General features: G+C 43.7%; 1 protein-coding gene across 2 annotated transcripts in view; it reads right to left on the bottom strand.

Annotated features, from left to right (window-relative positions):
* The window catches only part of LOC139248257 (zinc finger protein 229-like), a 40078-nt gene extending 24418 nt beyond the window's left edge, over positions 1 to 15660 (bottom strand). Inside the window, exon 1 of one of the 2 annotated variants that reach the window (XM_070872024.1) lies at positions 15645 to 15660. The gene's annotated coding sequence lies outside the window, so the exon portion shown is untranslated. Of the gene's footprint in view, positions 1 to 15106; positions 15189 to 15644 lie in introns of those variants that run through there. The other variant, XM_070872023.1, reaches the window with a different exon arrangement.
* Positions 15661 to 16140: the final 480 nt, after the last annotated feature.

The following is a 16140-nucleotide window of genomic DNA, read 5'->3' as shown; positions in this document are numbered from 1 at the left end:
ATCTGTCCCTGGTATGCGAGGGTGGGATTTTCCTTGGAAATATCTGTCCCTGGTGTGTGAGGGTGGGATTTTCCCTGTACATATCTGTCTGGTATGTGAGGGTGGGATTTTCCCTGTATATATTTCTGTCACTAGTGTGTGAGGGTGGGATTTTCTCTGTGTATATCTTTCTCTGGGATGTGAGGGTGGGATTTTCCCTCTACATATCTGACTGGTGTGTGAGGGTGGGATTTTCCCTGTATATATCTGTCCCTGGTATGTGAGGCTGGGATTTTCCTTGTAAATATCTGTCCCTGGTGTGTGAGGGGAGAATTTTCCCTGTATATATCTGTCTCTGGTGTGTGGGAGTGGGATTTTCTCGATATAGATCTGTCTCCGGTGTGTGAGGTTGGGATTTTCTCTGGATATAATCGGTCTTTAGTGTGTGAGGGTGCGATTTTCTCTGGAAATATACAGTCTCCGGTATGTGATGGTGGGATTTTCCCTGTATATATCAATCTCTGGTATGTGAAGGTGGGATTTGTTCTCTATATATCTGTCTCTGGTGTGTGAGGGTGGGATTTTCCCTGTATTTATCTGTTTCTGGTGAGTGAGGGTGGGCTTTTCACTGTATATATCTGTCTCTGGTATGTGCGGGTGGGATTTTCTCTGTATATATCTGTCTACGGTAAGTGAGGGTGGGATTTTCCCGGTATATATCTGTCTCTGGTGTGTGAGGGTGGGATTTTCTCTGTATATATCTGTCTAGTCTATGAGGGTGTGATTTTCTCTGTATTTCTCTGTCTCTCGTGTGTGAGGGTGGGATTTTCTCTATGTATTTGTCTCTGGTATGTGAGGGTGAGATTTTCTCTGTGCATATCTGTCTCTGGTGTGTGGGAGTGGGATTTTCTCCGTATATATCTGTCTCTGGTGTGTGAGGGTGGCATTTTCTCTGTATAGAATCGGTATCTGGTGCGTGAGGGTGGGATTTTCCATGCTTATATCTGTCTGTGGTATGTGAGGGTGGGATTTGTCCTGTATGGATCTGTCTCTGGTATGTGAGGGTGAGATTTTCTCTGAGCATATCTGTCTCTGGTGTGTGGGAGTGGGATTTTCTCGATATATATCTGTCTCTAGTGTGTGAGGGTGGGATTTTCCCTGTATATATACAGTCTCCGGTAGGTGAGGGTGGGATTTTCACTGTACATATCAATGTCTGGTATGTGAGGGTGGAATTTTCTCTGTATGTAATCGGTCTCTGGTGTTTGAGGGTAGGATTTTCCCTGGAAATATCTGTCTCTGGGATGTGAGGGTGGGATTTTCTCTGTATATATCTGTCTCTGGTATGTGAGGGTGGGATTTTCTCTGAGCATATCTGTCTCTGGTGTGTGGGAGTGGGATTTTCTCGATATATATCTGTCTCCGGTGTGTGAGGGTGGGATTTTCTCTGTATATAATCGGTCTTTAGTGTGTGAGGGTGCGATTTTCTCTGGAAATATACAGTCTCCGGTATGTGATGGTGGGATTTTCCCTGTATATATCTGTCTCTGGTGTGTGATGGTGGGATATTCTCTGGAAATATCTGTCTCTGGTGTGTGAGGGTGGGCTGACCCCTGTAGATATCTGTCTCTGGTATGTGAGGGTGGGATTTTCTCTGTATATATCTGTGTCTGGTGTGTGAGGGTGGGATTTTCTCTGTATATATCTTTCTCTGGGATGTGAGGGTGGGATTTTCCCTCTGCATATCTGACTGGTGTGTGAGGGTGGGATTTTCCCTGTATGTATCTGTCCCTGGTATGCGAGGGTGGGATTTTCCTTGGAAATATCTGTCCCTGGTGTGTGAGGGTGGGATTTTCCCTGTACATATCTGTCTGGTATGTGAGGGTGGGATTTTCCCTGTATATATTTCTGTCACTAGTGTGTGAGGGTGGGATTTTCTCTGTGTATATCTTTCTCTGGGATGTGAGGGTGGGATTTTCCCTCTACATATCTGACTGGTGTGTGAGGGTGGGATTTTCCCTGTATATATCTGTCCCTGGTATGTGAGGCTGGGATTTTCCTTGTAAATATCTGTCCCTGGTGTGTGAGGGGAGAATTTTCCCTGTATATATCTGTCTCTGGTGTGTGGGAGTGGGATTTTCTCGATATAGATCTGTCTCCGGTGTGTGAGGTTGGGATTTTCTCTGGATATAATCGGTCTTTAGTGTGTGAGGGTGCGATTTTCTCTGGAAATATACAGTCTCCGGTATGTGATGGTGGGATTTTCCCTGTATATATCAATCTCTGGTATGTGAAGGTGGGATTTGTTCTCTATATATCTGTCTCTGGTGTGTGAGGGTGGGATTTTCCCTGTATTTATCTGTTTCTGGTGAGTGAGGGTGGGCTTTTCACTGTATATATCTGTCTCTGGTATGTGCGGGTGGGATTTTCTCTGTATATATCTGTCTACGGTAAGTGAGGGTGGGATTTTCCCGGTATATATCTGTCTCTGGTGTGTGAGGGTGGGATTTTCTCTGTATATATCTGTCTAGTCTATGAGGGTGTGATTTTCTCTGTATTTCTCTGTCTCTCGTGTGTGAGGGTGGGATTTTCTCTATGTATTTGTCTCTGGTATGTGAGGGTGAGATTTTCTCTGTGCATATCTGTCTCTGGTGTGTGGGAGTGGGATTTTCTCCGTATATATCTGTCTCTGGTGTGTGAGGGTGGCATTTTCTCTGTATAGAATCGGTATCTGGTGCGTGAGGGTGGGATTTTCCATGCTTATATCTGTCTGTGGTATGTGAGGGTGGGATTTGTCCTGTATGGATCTGTCTCTGGTATGTGAGGGTGAGATTTTCTCTGAGCATATCTGTCTCTGGTGTGTGGGAGTGGGATTTTCTCGATATATATCTGTCTCTAGTGTGTGAGGGTGGGATTTTCCCTGTATATATACAGTCTCCGGTAGGTGAGGGTGGGATTTTCACTGTACATATCAATGTCTGGTATGTGAGGGTGGAATTTTCTCTGTATGTAATCGGTCTCTGGTGTTTGAGGGTAGGATTTTCCCTGGAAATATCTGTCTCTGGGATGTGAGGGTGGGATTTTCTCTGTATATATCTGTCTCTGGTATGTGAGGGTGGGATTTTCTCTGAGCATATCTGTCTCTGGTGTGTGGGAGTGGGATTTTCTCGATATATATCTGTCTCCGGTGTGTGAGGGTGGGATTTTCTCTGTATATAATCGGTCTTTAGTGTGTGAGGGTGCGATTTTCTCTGGAAATATACAGTCTCCGGTATGTGATGGTGGGATTTTCCCTGTATATATCAATTTCTGGTGTGTGATGGTGGGATTTTCACTGTATACACCTGTCTCTGGTATGTGAGGGTGGGATTTTCTCTGTGCATATCTGTCTCTGGTCTGTGAGGGTGGGATTTTCCCTGTATATATCTGTCTCTGGTATGTGAGGATGGGATTTTTCCAGTATATATCTGTCTTGGTGTTTGAGGGTGGGATTTTCCCTGTATATATCGGTCTCTGGTGTGAGGGTGGGATTTTCTCTGTATATATCTGTCTCGTCTGTGAGGGTGTGATTTTCTCTGTATAGAATCGGTCTCTGGTGCGTGAGGGTGGGATTTTCCATGCTTCTATCTGTCTCTGGTATGAGGGTGGGATTTGTCCTGTATGGATCTGTCTCTGGTATGTGAGGGTGAGATTTTCTCTGTGCATATCTGTCTCTGGTGTGTGGGAGTGGGATTTTCTCGATATATATCTGTCTCTGGTGTGTGAGGGTGGGATTTTCCCTGTGTAGTTCTGTCTCTGGTGTGTGAGGGAGGGATTTTCCCTGTATATATCTGTCTCTGGTGTGTCAGGGTGGGATTTTCCCTGTACATATCAATCTCTGGTATGTGAGGGTGGAATTTTACCTGTATATATCTGTCTCTGGTATGTGTGGGTTGGATTTGTCCTGTATATATCGGTCTCTGTGTGTCAGGGTGGGATTTTGCCTGTATATATCTGTCCAGTATGTGAGGGTCAGATTTTCGCTGTATATATCTGTCTCTGGTATGTGAGGGTGGGATTTTCCCTGTACATATCAATCTCTGGTATGTGAGGGTGGAATTTTCCCTGTATATATCTGTCTCTGGTATGTGAGGGTTGGATTTGTCCTGTATATATCGGTCTCTGCTGTGTGAGGGTGGGATTTTCCCTGTATATATCTGTCTCTGGTGTGTGAGGGTGGGCTTTTCCCTGTATATAATCGGTCTCTGGTGTGTGAGGTTGGGATTTTCCCTGTATATATCTGTCTCTGGTGTGTGAGGTTGGGATTTTCTATGTATATATCTGTCTCTGGTGTGTGAGAGTGGGATTTTCTCTGTATATACCTGCCTCTCGTGTGTGAGGGTGGGATTTTCCCTGTAAATACCTATCTCTGGCATGTGAGGGTGGTATTTTCTCTGTATATATCTGTCTCTGGTATGTGAGGGTTTGATTTTCTCTGTATATATCTGTCTCTGGTGTGTGAGGGTGGGATTTTCCCTGTATTTACCTGTCTCTGGTATGTGAGGGTGGGATTTTCCCTGTATATATCGGTCTCTGGTGTGAGGGTGGAATTTTCTCTGTATATATCTGTCTAGTATGTGAGTGTCAGATTTTCTCTGTATGTATCTGTCTCTGGTATGTGAGGGTGGGATTTTCCTTGTATATATCTGGCTCTGGTGTGTGAGAATGGAATTTTCCCTGAATATATCTACCTCTGGTGTGTGAGGGAGGGAATTTCTCTGTATAGAATCGGTCTCTGATGCGTGAAGGTGGGATTTTCCATGCTTATATCTTTCTCTGGTATGTGAGGGTGGGATTTTCTTTGTGCATATCTGTCTCTGGTCTGTGAGGGTGGGATTTTCCCTGTATATATCTGTCTCTGGTATGTGAGGATGGGATTTTCCTTGTATATATCTGTCTCTGGTGTTTGAGGGTGGGATTTGCTCTGTTTATATCTGTCTCTGGTATGTGAGTGTGGGATTTTCTCTCCCTATATCCGTCTCTGGTATGTGAGGGTGGGATTTTCTCTGTGCATATCTGTCTCTGGTCTGTGAGGGTGGTATTTTCCCTGTATATAATCGGTCTCTGGTGTGTGAGGGTGGGATTTTCCATGCATATATCTGCCTCTAGTGTGTGAGGGTGGAATTCTCCCTGTATATATATGTCTCTGGTGTGTGATGGTGGGATTTTCCCTGTATATATCTGTCTCTGGTGTGTGAGGGTGGGATTTTCCCTGTATATATCTGTCTACTTTGTGAGGGTCAGATTTTCTCTGTATATCTCTGTCTCTGGTGTGTGAGGGTGGAATTTTCCCTGTACATATCTGTCTCTGGTGTGTGAGGGTGGGATTTTCCATGCTTCTATCTGTCTCTGGTATGTGAGGGTTGGATCTGTCCTGTATATATTGGTCTCTGGTGTGTGAGGATGGAATTTTCCCTGAATATATCTGTCTCTGGTGTGTGAGGGAGGGCTTTTCCCTGTATATATCTGTCTCTAGTGTGTGAGGGTGGGATTTTCCCTGTACATATCAATCTCTGGTATGTGAGGGTGGAATTTTCCCTGCATATATCTGTCTCTGGTATGTGAGGGTTGGATTTGTCCTGTATATATCGGTGTCTGGTGTGTGAGGGAGAGATTTTCCCTGTATATATCGGTCTCTGGTGTGTGAGGGTGAGATTTTCTGTGCATATATCTGTCTCTGGTATGTGAGGAAGGGATTTTCCCGGTATATATCGGTCTCCGATATGTGAGGCTGGAATTTTCTCTGTATATAATCGGTCTCTGGTATGTGAGGGTGGGATTTTCTATGTGCATATCAGTCTGGTTTGTGAATGTGGGATTTTCTCTGTATATATCTGTCTGGTGTGTAAGGGTGGGATTTATTCTCTATATATCTGTCTCTGGTTTGTGAGGCTGGGATTTTCCCTGTATATATCTGTCTCTGGTATGTAAGGGTGGGATTTTCCCTGTATATATCTGTCTCTGGTATGTGAGGCTGGGATTTTCCTGTATATATCTGTCTCTGGTGTGTGAGGGTGGGATTTCCCCTGTATATATCTGTCTCTGGTGTGTGAGGGTGGGATTTTTCCTGTAAAGATCTGTCTCCGGTATGTGAGGGTGTAATTTTCTCTGTATTTATCTGTCTCTGGTAAGTGAGGGTGGGATTTTCCCTCTATATATCTGTCTCTGGTGTGTGAGGGTGCGATTTTCCCTGCAGATATGCAGTCTCCGGTATTTGAGGGTGGGATTTTCCCTGAATATATCTGTCTGGTGTGTGAGGGTGCTATTTTCTCTGTATATATCTGTCTCTGGTGTGTGAGGGAGGGAATTTCCCTGTATAGAATCGGTCTCTGGTGTGTGAGGGTGGGACTTTCCATGCTTATATCTTTCTCTGGTATGTGAGGGTGGGCTTTGTCCTGTATATATCTGTCTCTGGTGTGTGAGGGTGCTATTTTCTCTGTCTATATCTGTCTCTGGTGTGTGATGGTGGGATTTTCACTGTATACACCTGTCTCTGGTATGTGAGGGTGGGATCTTCTCTGTGCATATCTGTCTCTGGTCTGTGAGGGTGGGATTTTCCCTGTATATATCTGTCTCTGGTATGTGAGGATGGGATTTTCCCAGTATATATCTGTCTCTGGTGTTTGAGGGTGGGATTTGCTCTGTATATATCTGTCTATGGTGTGTCAGTGTGGGACTTTCTCTGTACATATCTGTCTCTGGGGTGTGAGTGTGGGATTTTCCCTGAATATGCTGTGCTGGGGCCCCGCTGTTTACATTGTACATTAATGATTTGGACGAGGGGATTAAATGTAGTATCTCCAAATTTGCGGATGACACTAAGTTGGGTGGCAGTGTGAGCTGCGAGGAGGGTGCTATGAGGCTGCAGAGTGACTTGGATAGGTTAGGTGAGTGTGCAAATGCATGGCAGATGAAGGATAATGTGGATAAATGTGAGGTTATCCACTTTGGTGGTAAAAACAGAGAGACAGACTATTATCTGAATGGTGACAGATTAGGAAAAGGGGAGGGGTAAAGAGACCTGGGTGTCATGGTACATCAGTCATTGAAGGTTGGCATGCAGGTACAGCAGGCGGTGAAGAAAGCAGATGGCATTTTGGCCTTCATAGCGAGGGGATTTGAGTACAGGGACAGGGAGGTATTGCTACAGTTGTACAGAGCCTTGGTGAGGCCACACCTGGAGTATTATGTACAGTTTTGGTCTCCTAACTTGAGGAAGGACATTCTTGCTATTGAGGGAGTGCAGCGAAGGTTCACCAGACTGATTCCCGGGATGGCGGGACTGACATATCAAGAAAGACTGGATCAACTGGGCTTGTATTCACTGGAGTTCAGAAGAATGAGAGGAGATCTCATAAAAACGTTTAAAATTCTGACGGGTTTAGACAGGTTAATGCAGGAAGAATGGTTCCCAATGTTGGGGAAGTCCAGAACCAGGGGTCACAGTCCAAGGATAAGGGGCAATCCATTTAGGACTGAGATGAGGAGAAACTTCTTCACCCAGAGAGTGGTGAACCTGTGGAATTCTCTACCACAGAAAGTTGTTGAGGCCAATTCACTAAATATATTCAAAAAGGAGTTAGATATAGTCCTTACTACTCGGGGGATCAAGGGGTATGGCGAGAAAGCAGGAATGGGGTACTGAGGTTGCAGGTTCAGCCATGAACTCATCGAGTCTGCACCGCCATTCGAAGTGCTGAATGGCCTACACCTGCACCTATTTTCTGTTTATCTGTCTCTGGTGTGTGAGGGTGGGATTTTCCCTGAATATAATCGGTCTTTGGTGTGAGAGGGTGGGATTTTCCCTGTGTTTATCGGTCTCTGGTGTGTGAGGGTGGGATTTTCCCTGTATATATCTGTCTCTGGTGTGTGAGGGTGGGATTTTCTCTGTTTATATGTCTCTGGTATGTGAGGGTGGGATTTTCCCTGTATATATATATATATCTGTCTCTGGTGTGTGAGGGTGGGATTTTTTATGTATATATATCTGTCTGGTTTGTGAGGGTCGGATTTTCTCTGTATATATCTGTCTCTGGTATGTGAGGGTGGAATTTTCCCTGTATATATCTATCTCTGGTGTGTGAGGGTGGGCTTTTCCCTGTATATATCGGTCTCTGGTATGTGAGGGTTGGATTTTCTATGTATATATCTGTCTCTGGTGTGTGAGGATGGGATTTTCCCTGTCTTTCTCTGTCTCTGGTGTGTGAGGGTGGGATTTCCTCTGTATATATGTCTCTGGTATGTGAGTTTGGGATTTTCCCTGTATATATGTGTCTCTGGTATGTGAGGGTGGGATTCTCTCCACTTATCTGCCAGTTTCTGAAATGCGAGTGTGCGTCTTCCTCTGTACCTGACAGTTTCTGCTTAATTGAGAATTGATGCCGCCTATCTCATACCGTTTAATTCAACACCTTTCTTGTCTGTCACTGCTGCTGCAACTACATTCGTTGTTTTACTATTATCTTCACTTGGAGTATCCTTGGCACTGTTTGGGACCCGAACTCTGCTCTTCACCCATTTTTTGGACATTTAACTACTATTTTTACTGTAGTTTTTCACTGAGTACTCATTTATTAGTTTGAAGTCCCTTTTAGTTTAATTTTGTTAATTTTAATTTACAAATGGGATTGACAATTGTCTTGTTGTAAAATCCTGCTGCAAGATCCCATAATTCAGTTCTGACCTGCGACGGATATTCAAAGTACCTCGGTTGAGATGGCCAAGAATCGAACCCGGGTCAACTGCTTGAAAGGTAGCTATGCTCAGCACTATATCACCATCGCCCACACATCAGTCATTTTGTATTTGCAGACAAACTGCTTCTTACGGGTCTTCAGCGGGACAAATAAATTGCTGAGCAATCATTTTAATCAGAATGTAAGCACGGTGCTGGGACACCTTCCCTCCAATTACAAATGGTCACTGTCAATAGTAATCTTGCTTGGACCAAGCCCTCACCCCATTTATTAGTTTAAAATCTGGACTGAGTCCTCACCCCAGTTATTTTTTCTTCAGTCCCCTCTAGATTAAACAATAGTTGTCACCAAAAATAAATGAAACCTCAATTTTATGTGATAAATAAATGGATGATGAATGTGCTTTGTAAATGTTAGAGAAATAGCATTTGCTGGAAGGCACTCGTGTTCGGTTCTAAACTGCGACATGGTGACATAAACTGTATTAAATGGAGCCTGTTTGTGCTGGCCGAGAATGAAACCTGAGTCAACCCCTGGGAAGGCAGCTATGCTCAGCACTATAGCACCATCACACTAAGTTTAACATGTAAACCTCTGTATTGACAGACCACTCACCATGGGTCTTTGGAGCTTTAGTCAGGACTAACTGCAATCATTGTAATCTGAACGTAAACAAGGTGTTCAGGTTATTTGTCTCCAGCTTAAAACAGTTACTGATGAATGGTTATCTTGTTGCACTACTGGCTGGCAGCCAGGAGATGGCACCAACCTCCAATAGTTTGGCTGTTGTGGATTGTGTACACACCCAGACCGCTGTGAGTCTGGTGCTGCCCGGGGAGCTGGCCAAGCACGCCGTGTCGGAATGGGACAAAGGCGGTGACCATTGCAAATAAATTCACAACACAGGAAAAAGCATTAAAAAATCAACAGCTCTTTTAAGAGGAAACCACAGTGTTAATTTAGTCGATTTATTCATTCTGCTATCGTCCTTTTATAAAATAATGATACAACACAGAGTGTGTGAGTTTCACTCTGTATCTATCTGTCTCTGGTATGTGAGTGAGTTTCACTCTGCACCAGTTCTGGTGTGTGAGTGCGCATTTTATTATGTACCAGCTGATTTCAGCGAAGTGGGTGTGTGGCTTACACTGTATCTATCAGTTTCTGTTTGCGAATGTGGGTCTTAATCTACCTGTCAGTTTCTGATATGCGAATCTGTGTTTTACTCCAACTGTCAGGTTGTGAAAAGTGAGAGCGGGTTTTATGCTGTAACTGTCACTTTCTAGTTTGTGAATGTGGGTTCCACTCTGTACCTGTCAGTTTCTGATGTGTGAGTGAGTTTTACTCTGTACCATTCATTTACCACTACATGAGTGTGGGTTTTCCTTTCTACCTGTCAATTTCTGCTGTGGAAGAGAGGGGTTTACGTGAGTGTGGGTTTTAGTCTTTATCCGTCAGTCCCTGCTTTGTGTGTGTTATTTTTTTTTTCAGTATCTTCTCTTTCTGATCTGTGAATGTGGGTTTTATTATGTACCTGTCAGTGTCTGAAATGAGAATGTGGGTTTTACTCTGTACCTGTCTGTCTCTGGAATTACATTTGTGGGTTTTATTCTGTAACTCTCATTTTCTGGTACGCGAGTGTGGGTATTCCTCTGTATCTGCCAGTTTCTGGTATGAGTGGAGGTTTTACTTTATATGAATAGAAAACGAAAATATTGTTTAAAACCTGAGAGATTAGTAAATGTTGAAATTCAGGGGGACTTGAGTGCCATTGTACGCAAAACATTGAAAGTTAACATGTTGGTACAGCAAGCACTTAGGAAGGTGAAAGGTGTGGGTCTATACACTTGGAGATGAGAAGAATGAGAGGTGATCTTATTGAAACATATAAGACCCTGGGGGGATTGACAGGGTAAATGCTGAGAGGCTGCTTCCACTGGATGGACAGTCCAGAACTAGGAGTGTTAGACTCACAATAAGGGCTCGGCCATTTAGATCTTAGATGAGGAGAAATGTCTTCACTGAGAGGGTTGTGAATCTTTGGAATGCTCTACCCCAGAGAGATGTGGATGCTCAGGTAATGAGTGTATTCAAGACTGAGATTGACATTTTGTTTGATATTAAGGGAACCAAGGGATATGGGGATAGTGCGGGCAACGGGAGTTGAGGTAGAAGATCAGCCATGATCTAATTCAATGGCGGAGCAGGCTTGAGGGGCAAATCATAGAAATTTACAGCATGGAAGGAGGCCATTTTGGCCCATTGCGTCCGCGCCGGCCGACCAAGAGCTATCCTGCCTAATCCCATTTTCCAGCTCTTGGTCCGTAGCCCTGAAGGTTACGGCACTTTAAGTGCACATCCAAGTATTAAATGTCGTGAGGGTTTCTGCCTCTACCACCCTTTCGGGCAGTGTGTTCCAGACCCCCACTACTCGCTGGGTGAAGACATTTCCCCTCGTATCTCCTCTAAACATCCCCCCAATTACATTAAATCTATGTTCTCTGGTTGTCGACCCCTCTGCCAAGGGAAACAAGTCCTTCCTTTCCACTCTATCCAGAACCCTCATAATTTTCTACACCTCAATCAGGTCTCTCCTCAGCCTCCTCTCTCCAATCTTTCCTCATTACCAATATTCTCCAGTCCAGGCAACATTCTTGTAAATCTCCTCTGCACCCTTTCCAGTGCCATCACACCTTACTGTAATGTGGTGACCAGGACTACACACAGTACTCCAGCTGTGGCCTAACCAGTGTTTTATACAGTTCAAGCACAACCTCCTTGGCTCTTGTATTCTATACCTCGACTAATAAAGCAAATATTCCACATGCCTTCTTAACCACCTTATCTACCTGGTCTGCTATCTTCAGGGATCCGTGGACATGTATTCTAAGGTCCCTTTGTTCCTCTACACTTTTCAGTGTCGTACCATTTAATGTGTATTCCCTTGCCTTGTTAGCCCTCCCCAAATGCATGACCTCACACCTCTCTGGATTGAATCCATTTGGCACTGTTCCACCCACCTGACCAGTACATTGATATCTTCCTGCAATCCACAGCTTTCTTCTTCATTATCAACCACACAGCCTATTTTACTGTCAGCTGTAAACTTCCTAATCATACCCACAACATTCCAGTCCAAGTCATTGATATATACCACAAAAAGCAAGGGACCCAGCACTGAGCCCTGCGGAACCCCACTGGATACATCCTTCCAGTCACAAAAACACCTATCAACCATTACCCTTTGCTTTCTGCCTCAGCCAATTTTGGATCCAACTGGCCACTTTGCCCTGGATCCCATCGGCTTTTACTTTCGTGACCAGTTGGCCATGTTGGACCTTATCAAAAGCTTTGCTAAAATCCATATACACTACATCACATGCACTGCCCTCATCGATCCTCCTGGTTAGCTCCTCGAAAAATTCAATCAAGTTAGTCAGACATGACCTTCCCTTAACAAATCCATGCTGACTGTCCTTGATTAATCCCTGTCTTTCCAAATGAAGCTTTATCCTGTTCCTCAAATGTCCAACTCCTGCTCCGATTGCTTATGTTCTTATATGAGTGTGAGTTCGTTCCGCACCTATCTGTCTCTGGTATGTGAGAGGGAGTTCACATTGTAGCTATCTGTCTCTGGTATGTGAGTGTGAGTTCACACTGTATCTATCTGTCTCTGGTATGTGAGTGTGAGTTCACACTGTATCTATCTGTCTCTGATATGTGAGTGTGAGTTCACACTGTATCTATCTGTCTCTGGTATGTGAGTGTGAGTTCACACTGTACCTATCTGTCTCTGGTATGTGAATGTGAGTTCATTCTGTACCTATTTGTCTCTGGTATGTGAGTGTGAGTTCAATCTCTACCTATCTGTCTCTGGTATGTGAGTGTTAGTTCACACTGTATCTATCTGTCCCTGGTTTGTGAGTGTGAGTTCACTCTGTATCTATCTGTCTCTGGTATGTGAGTGCGAGTTCATTCTGTATCTATCTGTCTCTGGTATGTGAGTGTGACTTTCAATCTGTATTTATCTGTCTCTGGTTTGTGAGTGTGAGTTCACTCTGTATCTATCTGTCTCTGGTATGTGAATGTGAGTTCATTCTGTACCTATCTGTCTCCGGTATGTGAGTGTGAGTTTCACTCTGTATCTTTGTGTCTCTGGTATGTGAGTGTGAGTTCACTCTGTATCTATCTGTCTCTGGTATGTGAGTGTGAGTTCACTCTGTATCTATCTGTCTCTGGTATGTGAGTGTGAGTTCATTCTGTACCTATCTGTCTCTGGTGTGAGTGTGAGTTTCATTCTGTATCTATCTGTCTCTGGTCTGTGAGTGTGAGTTCATTCTGTATCTATCTGTCTCTGGTATGTGAGTGTGAGTTCACACTGTATCTGTCTGTCTCTGGTATGTGCATATATGCTTTTCTCTGTATCTGTTATGGGAGTCTGGGTTTTATTCTTTCCTTGTTATTTTCTGATATGTTAGTGAGTGTCCTACCCTTTAACTGCCAGTTTCTGCTTAATTGGAAGTTGCTTTTCCTTTGTATCTGCCAGTTTCAGGTGTGGGCGAGACGTTATAACCCTGTTCCAGTCAATAACTGGGAAGTGAGGATGGTCTTTCTTCTACCTGTCAGTATCTGTTAGGTGAGTGTGGGTTTTACTTTGTACATGTCACTTTCTGGGATTGGGTACTTATTCTGCAACTGTTAATTTCAAGTTAGTGGGTTAGTAATTTACACTGTATGTATCTTTCGCTAGAACACGAATGTGGCATTTACTCTGTATCTGTCAGTATCTAAGTGTAGGTTTTATTTTACCTGTCAGTTTCTGATATGTGAGATTCAATAGATGAGTGTGGTGCTTAATCTCTGCTAGTCAGTTTCTGATATATGAGGGTGTGTTTTATTCTGTACTTATCAGTCTATTGTATGTGAATGTGCGTTATGATCTGTACTTGTCAGTTTCTGGTATATGAGTATTGTTTTAATCTGTACTGGTCAGTTTCTGGTATGTGATTGTGGATTTTATTCTGAACCTGTCAGTTTCTGATATGTGAGTGTTGGTTTAATCTGTACCCGTCAGTTTCTGGCTTATGAATGGTAGTTTAACTTGTAACTGTCAGCTTTTATGTATGATACATGAATATGGGCTTTATACTGTATGTGTCTCTCATATGCGAGTCTGTGTATATTTCTGTAACTGTCAGATTTAGGTATGTGTGTGGGGGTTTAATCTGTGCCTCTCAGTTTCTGGTGTGTTAGTCTGGGTTTAATCAGCACCTATTAGCTCCTGCAATTTGGGTGTATGTTTTAGACTGTACCTGTCAGTTCCTGCTACATGCGCGGGGATTTACTCTGCATCTGCCCGTCTCTGGTATGTGAACGTGAATATCTGTTTTATGTTCTACCTGAATTTGTCTGATATGTGAGTAAAGGTTTTACCTTTCTGATAGGTGTGTGTGGGTTTCACTCTGCATCTGCCAGTTTATGAGATGGCAATATGTCTTTAGCTCAGAAACTGTCAGATTCTGCAATGCAAGTATCAGTTTTACTTTTTACCTCTGTTTTCTGACATGTGACTCTGGGATTTACACTCTACCTGTCACTCTCTGGTGTGGAGTTTACTCTGTGCGTGTCACTTTCATCTATGTGGGTGTGGGTTGTAGATTGTATCTGTCAGCCTATGGTACGGGAGTGTGGGTTTTATTCTGCACCTGTCATTTTCTGGTATATTCGAGATGGCTTAATACTGAATCTCTCCTTTCCTGATACGTGATTATTGCTTTTGCTCTGTACCCGTCAGCTTCTGCTATGAGAGTATGGTTTTTACTTTCTAACTTATATATTAAGGTATGTGATTGTGTGTTTTATTCTCTACCTGCCAGTTTCTGGCAAGTGAGTGCGGGTGTTTAATCTACATGTTAGTTTGATCTGTTTCAATGGTGAAACAGCGTCTGATTCTACTGCTCCTTGTAAGATTCACAATGTAACTCTTGTACTGTGGATTACTGTGGGACTGACTGCTTCTGCTGCCTGTGATAATAGGATTGAGGCCAGTTCTGTATCTCTGCGCTCTGTGAGTGATAATGTACTTACTGTGTGTGGGAAGGAGCTGCCTACACTGGTTGAAAGTCCGTGTGTGCCAGCAGTGTGGATTGACACTGTGTCAGTGTCTATCTGTTCCTGTGTTTGTGAGTAAGTGAATGAAAATGGATCTGTCTCTCAGTGCGATATGTTTGGACTTTGAAACAACATCTTATTGTACTGCTCCAAGTGACTGTGGGATTAATAATGTAACTCTGGAAATTCGGATCACTGTGGGACTGACAGCTTCTGCTGCCTATGACAATAGGATTGAGACCAGTTTTGTGTCTGCGCTCTGTAAGTGATAATATACTTACTGTGAGTGAGAAGGAGCTGACAGCACTGTTCCTTGTGTTCCGGGTGGAGGAAAGATCACATTTATTCAGGCTCAGTGAAGTACTTCTCTCAGAGAATAATAATACGAGAACATTATTAGTTATGATATGGACAGGTGAGTGGGAGACTATAAAAAGTAAAGTTATAATTAACATGTTTGTTTATAATAAAGTAAAGTATCTGGAGAGGGGAAACCACGATACAAACAGCACTGGTCCATGAATAGGACCACCCGATTGGAACAGTTCAGGTTTATATCTCCCACTCCCATGGGACTACTTGTAAAATTCTGAATCTCTTCCTGGAATATAACTATAGTACCTGGGCTGTACAACAATTGTTTTCAGTCTATTGAAACCGAGTTGAGGGCCTGTGTAGTTAACAGAATGTCACAGGGCCCGGATCCTGATGTATCTGAGGGAGCGACAGGCTCTCGATCACCAGCAACACGGTTCTGGACAACTCAATGCACCAAAACAAAATAACCGATGCTTGAAATGTCTTCTCCACACTCCTCACCTGGTGCCTGCAATAGATACACTTTGTGAAACTCCTCACATCCTCACCGTCAGGGTGTGTTTCCACTGTTCACTGTCGAAGAACAACAGACACGGTGAGATTGGGACTGAATCAGGAACATTCACTACTGATTTGGGGAAAGAAAGCAGCAATGATTTGAAAGAGCGAGGTGATTTACTTTCACTGTTACCCCACACTGTATACACAACTACTTTAGTAGAACAATAAATCAAGTGACCCCTTATTAAAGGAGCATTAAAACAGACAAATTTAACTTTGGCATTAAATGGATCAAATTAAAATTTGGTTCCTGGGGGTGATGATGCACTCCAGTCCCTCTGGCGCCCATCTCTCACAGAAGGCCACGATCGTACCGGTGAACACCGCATGCTCCATCTCCAGGGACACTCTGGCACGAACATAACCGTGGAAGAGAGGCAGGCAGTCGGGCTGAACACCCCCTCGACCGCCCGTGGCCTGGACTGGTTAATGGCTA

This window comes from Pristiophorus japonicus, unplaced genomic scaffold (genome assembly GCF_044704955.1).
Source record: "Pristiophorus japonicus isolate sPriJap1 unplaced genomic scaffold, sPriJap1.hap1 HAP1_SCAFFOLD_29, whole genome shotgun sequence".
Lineage (NCBI taxonomy): Eukaryota > Metazoa > Chordata > Chondrichthyes > Pristiophoridae > Pristiophorus > Pristiophorus japonicus.
This window is presented reverse-complemented; position numbering and strand designations above follow the sequence as displayed.